The 12,306-nt window shown below is 44.6% G+C and overlaps 6 non-coding genes and 3 pseudogenes across 6 annotated transcripts; all 9 read right to left on the minus strand.

Moving 5' to 3' along the window:
• Positions 1-330: 330 nt before the first annotated feature.
• LOC141193784 (U2 spliceosomal RNA) lies at positions 331-429 on the minus strand (annotated as a pseudogene).
• Positions 430-1,545: 1,116 nt separating this feature from the next.
• Positions 1,546-1,736, minus strand: LOC141194164 (U2 spliceosomal RNA). Its single transcript, XR_012266954.1, has one exon. It is a non-coding gene; the product is annotated as a U2 spliceosomal RNA (small nuclear RNA).
• A 1,115-nt stretch (positions 1,737-2,851) lies between these two features.
• On the minus strand, positions 2,852-3,042 carry LOC141194165 (U2 spliceosomal RNA). The gene has a single exon (XR_012266956.1). It is a non-coding gene; the product is annotated as a U2 spliceosomal RNA (small nuclear RNA).
• Positions 3,043-4,154: 1,112 nt separating this feature from the next.
• LOC141194166 (U2 spliceosomal RNA) lies at positions 4,155-4,345 on the minus strand. Its single transcript, XR_012266957.1, has one exon. It is a non-coding gene; the product is annotated as a U2 spliceosomal RNA (small nuclear RNA).
• A 1,115-nt stretch (positions 4,346-5,460) lies between these two features.
• On the minus strand, positions 5,461-5,651 carry LOC141194168 (U2 spliceosomal RNA). The gene has a single exon (XR_012266959.1). It is a non-coding gene; the product is annotated as a U2 spliceosomal RNA (small nuclear RNA).
• A 1,115-nt stretch (positions 5,652-6,766) lies between these two features.
• On the minus strand, positions 6,767-6,948 carry LOC141193605 (U2 spliceosomal RNA). The gene has a single exon (XR_012266511.1). It is a non-coding gene; the product is annotated as a U2 spliceosomal RNA (small nuclear RNA).
• A 525-nt stretch (positions 6,949-7,473) lies between these two features.
• On the minus strand, positions 7,474-7,589 carry LOC141193764 (U2 spliceosomal RNA; annotated as a pseudogene).
• Positions 7,590-8,704: 1,115 nt separating this feature from the next.
• On the minus strand, positions 8,705-8,895 carry LOC141194169 (U2 spliceosomal RNA). Its single transcript, XR_012266960.1, has one exon. It is a non-coding gene; the product is annotated as a U2 spliceosomal RNA (small nuclear RNA).
• A 1,115-nt stretch (positions 8,896-10,010) lies between these two features.
• On the minus strand, positions 10,011-10,231 carry LOC141193688 (U2 spliceosomal RNA; annotated as a pseudogene).
• Between the last annotated feature and the right edge of the window lie 2,075 nt (positions 10,232-12,306).

Here is a 12,306-nt window from a genome sequence, read left to right on the forward strand (position 1 = left end):
GAAATTAAATAAATAGTGAAGGTTTCACAGTATAATACTGCCCGGACCTTCGACCGGGAATTGAAAAATTCCCCATCCTAAGGCCAGAAGGCCCGGAATAAGGGTGTGTGCGAAGAAAGAAAATTTGAAGTGCTTGTGCAAATGTGCCATAAACTCAAGTGGGGTTCCCAATCCCAGTGAGTTAAGGCACCCCAGGGTCACCACTTCTGGGGCACTTCACACTTCGGGCTTTCGATCTTCCCCGGCCCAATGGCGTCGATCCTGGGGGGCCATGCTTTCCACCAGATGACTATATTAGCCACCTGGCGTACTAACAAGCGCCTAAACCCCAGTGTGTATAATGTATCAATCTACTAGGGCGGCCAACATCCAAAACCGCCTTTTCGAAAGATACTACACTTGATCTTAGCCAAAAGGCCGAGAAGCGATAACCAGAATTGGTTTCAAACTACGGAGCCACCCAAGGATCCTGAAAAGTCCATTTGTGGAGATGAGCTCCTGGACTCCCGTTAAGAAGACATGTTGTCAACCTCTAGATCCCTTACATGCCTGCACTTTTCGGCTTGCTGCTGCTGCAATCCACGCGTTTTAGATCTGCATAACTCCACATTCTTTAAACACAGCACCTTCACCCCCTGCTGTTCCCACCCGCCTCAACACCGTTGGATGGGAGGAGAACCAATTAAGGCGGGGGGTGGGGTGGAACGAGCAGCTGTCTACCCTTAGCAGGAGGGCTCCTGATTACATACCTCTCCTGCTGCTGCTGCTGCTGGCTGTCCAGCAGCAGACTGAAGGTGGCTGCTGCTGTGCACAGGTATATAAAGGCTCAGAGCCTATTATGACACGCGCAGCCAGCGTTCCATTGCCACATTCCATCTACTGCAGGCAGGATACCTGGCTGGCTGAATGTCGCTGAGAAGCTCACAGAGACCGCCATAAGCAACAGTTTAACAGAATGCCACAGACTAATCAACCAAACTTTTTGGGTTGGGTTCTCTTTTATAGTCTGCAGGCATTAAATGAAAGAAGTCAGTGTTCCAGCAGAAGGAGACAACGTTTCAGAAAAGGCATTGTAGCAAACCAAAAAAGAAATTTTAAGCGCAGCAGAGTAACCAGCGCACATACCTGTTAGCTCAGGTGAGTTTAAAAGGCTGCTGTTGATAACAAGGGCATTTGCTAAATAGATGGTGTGTGTGCAACAATATACTGAAAGGTCAATTATATTGTGCAGCTTATCTCACCACCTGTAGTTATTTAGGTGAAAGCTCCAAAATGCTTGCCTAATATGTCTGTTTATCCAAAAGGAAGTAAAAAGGGAGAGCTAGAAAGATAGCATTGCATCACATTACATGGCAATGCAATGCACAGTTGCTGAAGTTGAACCAAAATGAGCTTGTAATCTGGCTTCTGCAACTTTGAACATGAAAAATCCAATGAGGAGAAGAAAAGCAAAGCCAAAGAGTCCATCCCAAAATCCGACAAACAAGCAAAATGAACAAAAAACATTGAATTCAATTCTTTCTGATTTTAGAAACTGCATTAAAGAAGGGGTGCACCGGTCCTGGAGATACTGCAATACCAGGTCAATGCGTGGAGTGGACAGAGCAAGCTCTTTTTCCATCTCCCTGTTCTAAAAATCCATTTAATATATGGTCCCCAGATAGGGGACGTATCAGATATTAAACTGATAAGAACAGATACTACACTTGATCTTAGCCAAAAGGCCGAGAAGCGATAACCAGAATTGGTTTCAAACTACGGAGCCACCCAAGGATCCTGAAAAGTCCATTTGTGGAGATGAGCTCCTGGACTCCCGTTAAGAAGACATGTTGTCAACCTCTAGATCCCTTACATGCCTGCACTTTTCGGCTTGCTGCTGCTGCAATCCACGCGTTTTAGATCTGCATAACTCCACCTCTTTAAACACAGCACCTTCACCCCCTGCTGTTCCCACCCGCCTCAACACCGTTGGAAGGGAGGAGAACCAATTAAGGCGGGGGGTGGGGTGGAACGAGCAGCTGTCTACCCTTAGCAGGAGGGCTCCTGATTACATACCTCTCCTGCTGCTGCTGCTGCTGGCTGTCCAGCAGCAGACTGAAGGTGGCTGCTGCTGTGCACAGGTATATAAAGGCTCAGAGCCTATTATGACACGCGCAGCCAGCGTTCCATTGCCACATTCCATCTACTGCAGGCAGGATACCTGGCTGGCTGAATGTCGCTGAGAAGCTCACAGAGACCGCCATAAGCAACAGTTTAACAGAATGCCACAGACTAATCAACCAAACTTTTTGGGTTGGGTTCTCTTTTATAGTCTGCAGGCATTAAATGAAAGAAGTCAGTGTTCCAGCAGAAGGAGACAACGTTTCAGAAAAGGCATTGTAGCAAACCAAAAAAGAAATTTTAAGCGCAGCAGAGTAACCAGCGCACATACCTGTTAGCTCAGGTGAGTTTAAAAGGCTGCTGTTGATAACAAGGGCATTTGCTAAATAGATGGTGTGTGTGCAACAATATACTGAAAGGTCAATTATATTGTGCAGCTTATCTCACCACCTGTAGTTATTTAGGTGAAAGCTCCAAAATGCTTGCCTAATATGTCTGTTTATCCAAAAGGAAGTAAAAAGGGAGAGCTAGAAAGATAGCATTGCATCACATTACATGGCAATGCAATGCACAGTTGCTGAAGTTGAACCAAAATGAGCTTGTAATCTGGCTTCTGCAACTTTGAACATGAAAAATCCAATGAGGAGAAGAAAAGCAAAGCCAAAGAGTCCATCCCAAAATCCGACAAACAAGCAAAATGAACAAAAAACATTGAATTCAATTCTTTCTGATTTTAGAAACTGCATTAAAGAAGGGGTGCACCGGTCCTGGAGATACTGCAATACCAGGTCAATGCGTGGAGTGGACAGAGCAAGCTCTTTTTCCATCTCCCTGTTCTAAAAATCCATTTAATATATGGTCCCCAGATAGGGGACGTATCAGATATTAAACTGATAAGAACAGATACTACACTTGATCTTAGCCAAAAGGCCGAGAAGCGATAACCAGAATTGGTTTCAAACTACGGAGCCACCCAAGGATCCTGAAAAGTCCATTTGTGGAGATGAGCTCCTGGACTCCCGTTAAGAAGACATGTTGTCAACCTCTAGATCCCTTACATGCCTGCACTTTTCGGCTTGCTGCTGCTGCAATCCACGCGTTTTAGATCTGCATAACTCCACCTCTTTAAACACAGCACCTTCACCCCCTGCTGTTCCCACCCGCCTCAACACCGTTGGAAGGGAGGAGAACCAATTAAGGCGGGGGGTGGGGTGGAACGAGCAGCTGTCTACCCTTAGCAGGAGGGCTCCTGATTACATACCTCTCCTGCTGCTGCTGCTGGCTGTCCAGCAGCAGACTGAAGGTGGCTGCTGCTGTGCACAGGTATATAAAGGCTCAGAGCCTATTATGACACGCGCAGCCAGCGTTCCATTGCCACATTCCATCTACTGCAGGCAGGATACCTGGCTGGCTGAATGTCGCTGAGAAGCTCACAGAGACCGCCATAAGCAACAGTTTAACAGAATGCCACAGACTAATCAACCAAACTTTTTGGGTTGGGTTCTCTTTTATAGTCTGCAGGCATTAAATGAAAGAAGTCAGTGTTCCAGCAGAAGGAGACAACGTTTCAGAAAAGGCATTGTAGCAAACCAAAAAAGAAATTTTAAGCGCAGCAGAGTAACCAGCGCACATACCTGTTAGCTCAGGTGAGTTTAAAAGGCTGCTGTTGATAACAAGGGCATTTGCTAAATAGATGGTGTGTGTGCAACAATATACTGAAAGGTCAATTATATTGTGCAGCTTATCTCACCACCTGTAGTTATTTAGGTGAAAGCTCCAAAATGCTTGCCTAATATGTCTGTTTATCCAAAAGGAAGTAAAAAGGGAGAGCTAGAAAGATAGCATTGCATCACAATACATGGCAATGCAATGCACAGTTGCTGAAGTTGAACCAAAATGAGCTTGTAATCTGGCTTCTGCAACTTTGAACATGAAAAATCCAATGAGGAGAAGAAAAGCAAAGCCAAAGAGTCCATCCCAAAATCCGACAAACAAGCAAAATGAACAAAAAACATTGAATTCAATTCTTTCTGATTTTAGAAACTGCATTAAAGAAGGGGTGCACCGGTCCTGGAGATACTGCAATACCAGGTCAATGCGTGGAGTGGACAGAGCAAGCTCTTTTTCCATCTCCCTGTTCTAAAAATCCATTTAATATATGGTCCCCAGATAGGGGACGTATCAGATATTAAACTGATAAGAACAGATACTACACTTGATCTTAGCCAAAAGGCCGAGAAGCGATAACCAGAATTGGTTTCAAACTACGGAGCCACCCAAGGATCCTGAAAAGTCCATTTGTGGAGATGAGCTCCTGGACTCCCGTTAAGAAGACATGTTGTCAACCTCTAGATCCCTTACATGCCTGCACTTTTCGGCTTGCTGCTGCTGCAATCCACGCGTTTTAGATCTGCATAACTCCACCTCTTTAAACACAGCACCTTCACCCCCTGCTGTTCCCACCCGCCTCAACACCGTTGGAAGGGAGGAGAACCAATTAAGGCGGGGGGTGGGGTGGAACGAGCAGCTGTCTACCCTTAGCAGGAGGGCTCCTGATTACATACCTCTCCTGCTGCTGCTGCTGCTGGCTGTCCAGCAGCAGACTGAAGGTGGCTGCTGCTGTGCACAGGTATATAAAGGCTCAGAGCCTATTATGACACGCGCAGCCAGCGTTCCATTGCCACATTCCATCTACTGCAGGCAGGATACCTGGCTGGCTGAATGTCGCTGAGAAGCTCACAGAGACCGCCATAAGCAACAGTTTAACAGAATGCCACAGACTAATCAACCAAACTTTTTGGGTTGGGTTCTCTTTTATAGTCTGCAGGCATTAAATGAAAGAAGTCAGTGTTCCAGCAGAAGGAGACAACGTTTCAGAAAAGGCATTGTAGCAAACCAAAAAAGAAATTTTAAGCGCAGCAGAGTAACCAGCGCACATACCTGTTAGCTCAGGTGAGTTTAAAAGGCTGCTGTTGATAACAAGGGCATTTGCTAAATAGATGGTGTGTGTGCAACAATATACTGAAAGGTCAATTATATTGTGCAGCTTATCTCACCACCTGTAGTTATTTAGGTGAAAGCTCCAAAATGCTTGCCTAATATGTCTGTTTATCCAAAAGGAAGTAAAAAGGGAGAGCTAGAAAGATAGCATTGCATCACATTACATGGCAATGCAATGCACAGTTGCTGAAGTTGAACCAAAATGAGCTTGTAATCTGGCTTCTGCAACTTTGAACATGAAAAATCCAATGAGGAGAAGAAAAGCAAAGCCAAAGAGTCCATCCCAAAATCCGACAAACAAGCAAAATGAACAAAAAACATTGAATTCAATTCTTTCTGATTTTAGAAACTGCATTAAAGAAGGGGTGCACCGGTCCTGGAGATACTGCAATACCAGGTCAATGCGTGGAGTGGACAGAGCAAGCTCTTTTTCCATCTCCCTGTTCTAAAAATCCATTTAATATATGGTCCCCAGATAGGGGACGTATCAGATATTAAACTGATAAGAACAGATACTACACTTGATCTTAGCCAAAAGGCCGAGAAGCGATAACCAGAATTGGTTTCAAACTACGGAGCCACCCAAGGATCCTGAAAAGTCCATTTGTGGAGATGAGCTCCTGGACTCCCGTTAAGAAGACATGTTGTCAACCTCTAGATCCCTTACATGCCTGCACTTTTCGGCTTGCTGCTGCTGCAATCCACGCGTTTTAGATCTGCATAACTCCACCTCTTTAAACACAGCACCTTCACCCCCTGCTGTTCCCAACCGCCTCAACACCGTTGGAAGGGAGGAGAACCAATTAAGGCGGGGGGTGGGGTGGAACGAGCAGCTGTCTACCCTTAGCAGGAGGGCTCCTGATTACATACCTCTCCTGCTGCTGCTGCTGCTGGCTGTCCAGCAGCAGACTGAAGGTGGCTGCTGCTGTGCACAGGTATATAAAGGCTCAGAGCCTATTATGACACGCGCAGCCAGCGTTCCATTGCCACATTCCATCTACTGCAGGCAGGATACCTGGCTGGCTGAATGTCGCTGAGAAGCTCACAGAGACCGCCATAAGCAACAGTTTAACAGAATGCCACAGACTAATCAACCAAACTTTTTGGGTTGGGTTCTCTTTTATAGTCTGCAGGCATTAAATGAAAGAAGTCAGTGTTCCAGCAGAAGGAGACAACGTTTCAGAAAAGGCATTGTAGCAAACCAAAAAAGAAATTTTAAGCGCAGCAGAGTAACCAGCGCACATACCTGTTAGCTCAGGTGAGTTTAAAAGGCTGCTGTTGATAACAAGGGCATTTGCTAAATAGATGGTGTGTGTGCAACAATATACTGAAAGGTCAATTATATTGTGCAGCTTATCTCACCACCTGTAGTTATTTAGGTGAAAGCTCCAAAATGCTTGCCTAATATGTCTGTTTATCCAAAAGGAAGTAAAAAGGGAGAACTAGAAAGATAGCATTGCATCACAATACATGGCAATGCAATGCACAGTTGCTGAAGTTGAACCAAAATGAGCTTGTAATCTGGCTTCTGCAACTTTGAACATGAAAAATCCAATGAGGAGAAGAAAAGCAAAGCCAAAGAGTCCATCCCAAAATCCGACAAACAAGCAAAATGAACAAAAAACATTGAATTCAATTCTTTCTGATTTTAGAAACTGCATTAAAGAAGGGGTGCACCGGTCCTGGAGATACTGCAATACCAGGTCAATGCGTGGAGTGGACAGAGCAAGCTCTTTTTCCATCTCCCTGTTCTAAAAATCCATTTAATATATGGTCCCCAGATAGGGGACGTATCAGATATTAAACTGATAAGAACAGATTTTTTGATTGAAGCTGCATCCAAGGCACTGAAAAATGTGACCGAAGTCACACCAAAACAGCGCACGAGGCGAGGATTCATGTGGACCCTTCCCGGAGGAGAGGGTCCCCAATAAACCATCCCCATCCCTCCGAGCCAGAAGGCCACAGCGAGGGTCGGGGATCTCCGATGCTCTCTCTTGCCGAAGCCAGAGAAGAGCCGTTTTCGTGCTCCCAGCGTCCAGCTAGGCTGCCACCCTAGTGGAGCTGGAGCCTGTGTTGGTTTCTCAGCCCAAAGCTGACCGGACCTCCGACCGGGTTTATAAAAATTCCCCTTCCTAGCCCGGAGGCCAGGAATAGGGGGTGTTGCTCAGAAAGTATGATTGGCAAAGGTGCGGCGTGCTACGAAGCCCAAGTCTTTCTGGGGTTCCCAGTCCCAGTAAGCTTGGACTCCCACCAGGGCGCCTACTCCTGGGGCACATTGCTCCAAAGCCCTCACACTTACCCAGCCTAGTGACTTCGATCCTGGAGGGCCATGTTTTCCATCAGATGACTCTATGAGCCACCTGGCGTACTAACAAGTGCACCAAACCAGTGTGTAATGTGCATCAATTTACTAGAGCAGCCCAAGGACAAAACCGCCTTTTCAAAAGATACTACACTTGATCTTAGCCAAAAGGCCGAGAAGCGATAACCAGAATTGGTTTCAAACTACGGAGCCACCCAAGGATCCTGAAAAGTCCATTTGTGGAGATGAGCTCCTGGACTCCCGTTAAGAAGACATGTTGTCAACCTCTAGATCCCTTACATGCCTGCACTTTTCGGCTTGCTGCTGCTGCAATCCACGCGTTTTAGATCTGCATAACTCCACCTCTTTAAACACAGCACCTTCACCCCCTGCTGTTCCCACCCGCCTCAACACCGTTGGAAGGGAGGAGAACCAATTAAGGCGGGGGGTGGGGTGGAACGAGCAGCTGTCTACCCTTAGCAGGAGGGCTCCTGATTACATACCTCTCCTGCTGCTGCTGCTGCTGGCTGTCCAGCAGCAGACTGAAGGTGGCTGCTGCTGTGCACAGGTATATAAAGGCTCAGAGCCTATTATGACACGCGCAGCCAGCGTTCCATTGCCACATTCCATCTACTGCAGGCAGGATACCTGGCTGGCTGAATGTCGCTGAGAAGCTCACAGAGACCGCCATAAGCAACAGTTTAACAGAATGCCACAGACTAATCAACCAAACTTTTTGGGTTGGGTTCTCTTTTATAGTCTGCAGGCGTTAAATGAAAGAAGTCAGTGTTCCAGCAGAAGGAGACAACGTTTCAGAAAAGGCATTGTAGCAAACCAAAAAAGAAATTTTAAGCGCAGCAGAGTAACCAGCGCACATACCTGTTAGCTCAGGTGAGTTTAAAAGGCTGCTGTTGATAACAAGGGCATTTGCTAAATAGATGGTGTGTGTGCAACAATATACTGAAAGGTCAATTATATTGTGCAGCTTATCTCATCACCTGTAGTTATTTAGGTGAAAGCTCCAAAATGCTTGCCTAATATGTCTGTTTATCCAAAAGGAAGTAAAAAGGGAGAGCTAGAAAGATAGCATTGCATCACATTACATGGCAATGCAATGCACAGTTGCTGAAGTTGAACCAAAATGAGCTTGTAATCTGGCTTCTGCAACTTTGAACATGAAAAATCCAATGAGGAGAAGAAAAGCAAAGCCAAAGAGTCCATCCCAAAATCCGACAAACAAGCAAAATGAACAAAAAACATTGAATTCAATTCTTTCTGATTTTAGAAACTGCATTAAAGAAGGGGTGCACCGGTCCTGGAGATACTGCAATACCAGGTCAATGCGTGGAGTGGACAGAGCAAGCTCTTTTTCCATCTCCCTGTTCTAAAAATCCATTTAATATATGGTCCCCAGATAGGGGACGTATCAGATATTAAACTGATAAGAACAGATACTACACTTGATCTTAGCCAAAAGGCCGAGAAGCGATAACCAGAATTGGTTTCAAACTACGGAGCCACCCAAGGATCCTGAAAAGTCCATTTGTGGAGATGAGCTCCTGGACTCCCGTTAAGAAGACATGTTGTCAACCTCTAGATCCCTTACATGCCTGCACTTTTCGGCTTGCTGCTGCTGCAATCCACGCGTTTTAGATCTGCATAACTCCACCTCTTTAAACACAGCACCTTCACCCCCTGCTGTTCCCACCCGCCTCAACACCGTTGGAAGGGAGGAGAACCAATTAAGGCGGGGGGTGGGGTGGAACGAGCAGCTGTCTACCCTTAGCAGGAGGGCTCCTGATTACATACCTCTCCTGCTGCTGCTGCTGCTGGCTGTCCAGCAGCAGACTGAAGGTGGCTGCTGCTGTGCACAGGTATATAAAGGCTCAGAGCCTATTATGACACGCGCAGCCAGCGTTCCATTGCCACATTCCATCTACTGCAGGCAGGATACCTGGCTGGCTGAATGTCGCTGAGAAGCTCACAGAGACCGCCATAAGCAACAGTTTAACAGAATGCCACAGACTAATCAACCAAACTTTTTGGGTTGGGTTCTCTTTTATAGTCTGCAGGCATTAAATGAAAGAAGTCAGTGTTCCAGCAGAAGGAGACAACGTTTCAGAAAAGGCATTGTAGCAAACCAAAAAAGAAATTTTAAGCGCAGCAGAGTAACCAGCGCACATACCTGTTAGCTCAGGTGAGTTTAAAAGGCTGCTGTTGATAACAAGGGCATTTGCTAAATAGATGGTGTGTGTGCAACAATATACTGAAAGGTCAATTATATTGTGCAGCTTATCTCACCACCTGTAGTTATTTAGGTGAAAGCTCCAAAATGCTTGCCTAATATGTCTGTTTATCCAAAAGGAAGTAAAAAGGGAGAGCTAGAAAGATAGCATTGCATCACATTACATGGCAATGCAATGCACAGTTGCTGAAGTTGAACCAAAATGAGCTTGTAATCTGGCTTCTGCAACTTTGAACATGAAAAATCCAATGAGGAGAAGAAAAGCAAAGCCAAAGAGTCCATCCCAAAATCCGACAAACAAGCAAAATGAACAAAAAACATTGAATTCAATTCTTTCTGATTTTAGAAACTGCATTAAAGAAGGGGTGCACCGGTCCTGGAGATACTGCAATACCAGGTCAATGCGTGGAGTGGACAGAGCAAGCTCTTTTTCCATCTCCCTGTTCTAAAAATCCATTTAATATATGGTCCCCAGATAGGGGACGTATCAGATATTAAACTGATAAGAACAGATTTTTTTTTTTTTTTTTTTTTTTTTTTTTTTTAAAACCACTCAGGTTTAGATATAAGCAAACAGTTAACCAGACTTCATCATAAGTTATACTGCCACTTCATAAGCATCATTGTGGTTTCTTTATTAAAGTATTATTCAACAAAAATACAAACAAGTAATCCTATGCCAGAGACATTTCCAGAAAAAATATCAACGGTATTTAACCATATCCTGCCACTTAAGGTATTTCCACACACCTTCAGAATCTGTTCCACCACCACCACCTTCTCTTGTATCTCACAAATAGATTACATATAGTCTTGCTAAGATCAACCTAATACAATCATTTACTGTTAAATTTACTCTTTTAAACACACACAAATTTCTCACATCCCACAAGCTCTCCTGCACACACACCATAATAAACCACATCATCCTTTCTAGGCCACGACGACTAGCACCAAAACCAAACATAGTCACTCTCCAATCAATAAACTTCACACCAGCAACCCCTTTACACAGTCCACCCACACCTTTCCACACATCATACGCAAAATTACAATCCCACATAAGGTGCCTCACCGTCTCATTCGCTCCACAACCATCCCTTGGACATACTGCAGATCTTATGAGATCTCTTTTCTTCTGAAAATCCCTCACTGGCAAAATATTATGAAGGCCCATCCATACTATATCTCGCTGTCTATTCGACACACCTTGAATGCTTAACTTCTTCCATACCCGCGCAACTTCCATAGAACGCAATCCCACCACATTACTCTCACACTCATTCACACACATCTTCCCCATCACCTTCTTAACCAACATAAAGTCTTTCATTGCAACTGCTAACAAATCATTCTTCCTCACAAACTTCTCAATCAAACCATACCACTCAGGACACTTAAAAGCAACAGGCACATTCTTATCACGCTTCACCCAATTCAGACCATACAGCATCCATCCAGCCAAATACTTACACATAAATGCCCCTTTATTATTCTTCCCAATCAAAATGACCGTAGTCTTAATAAAATGCAATGTTAGAAACACTTCAATATTCGGAAACTTTAGTCCCCCATACAAATATTGCTTAAACAAAATCTCTCTCTTAAGTCTTTCCATCCTACTGCCCCAAAAAAACACAAAAATTAGTTTCTCCACTTTTTTAATTTTCCTATAGGGCACTGGAAAAATACAAGAAACATAAAGCAAAATAGGGAGAATAACAGCCTTAATAATAAGAACCTTCCCTACCAAAGACAAAGAACGTAACTTCCAAAAATTCATCTTCCGCACAATCCGCTCACCACATTCATCCCAACTCTCATAACCTTTCAAATCATCATTAAAAAAAACTCCCAACACTTTAATTGCACCATCCACACCAGCCACACCATCCATCTTAATCCTATTGTCACCAAAACATTTAAACATGCATTTGTTCCAATTCACACGAAACGCTGACGCGCCACAAAAAAAATTCAACAACAATTTTACTCTCTCCATAGAGGCCACACTCTCACTCACCACTACTACATCATCCATATATCCTAAGACTTTCACAGTCATTCCACCACTCCCTGGCACTAACAAACCACGCACCACTTTCTCTTTCCGAATCATACACAGCAGTGGCTCAATCACACACACAAATAATACCGGTGACATGGGACAACCTTGCCTCACACCAGACCTAATACACACTTTCTCACTCAAAAACCCATTCACCAGAAATTCACTCATCACCTCCCCATACAATCCTCTCACGGCACGCACAAATTTCTCCGGAAAACCCATTCTACGCAAAACCTCAAATAGAAACACATGAGACACGCGATCAAACGCCTTTTCAAAGTCAACAGCCATCACCATACACTTCTGCTTTCTTACTTTACAATCCCACAACACATCTCTTAAAAGACACAGATTATCCGTCATACATCTACCAGGCACTGCACACACTTGATCTTTACCAATCACATCAGCTACAACCACACGCATCCGACACGCCAAAATTTTACTGAATACCTTGTAATCGGCGTTCAGAAGCGTAATTGGCCTCCAATTACTCAAACACCTTTTATCCCCTTTCTTATGGATTAAGACCACCACTCCCTCCTTCATTGAACCCGCAAGCATCCCATTCTCCCACATAAACTG

The sequence above is a fragment of the Phyllobates terribilis genome, unplaced genomic scaffold (genome assembly GCF_046119375.1).
Source record: "Phyllobates terribilis strain yellow unplaced genomic scaffold, ASM4611937v1 Scaffold_66__1_contigs__length_7565176, whole genome shotgun sequence".
Taxonomy (NCBI): Eukaryota; Metazoa; Chordata; class Amphibia; order Anura; family Dendrobatidae; genus Phyllobates; species Phyllobates terribilis.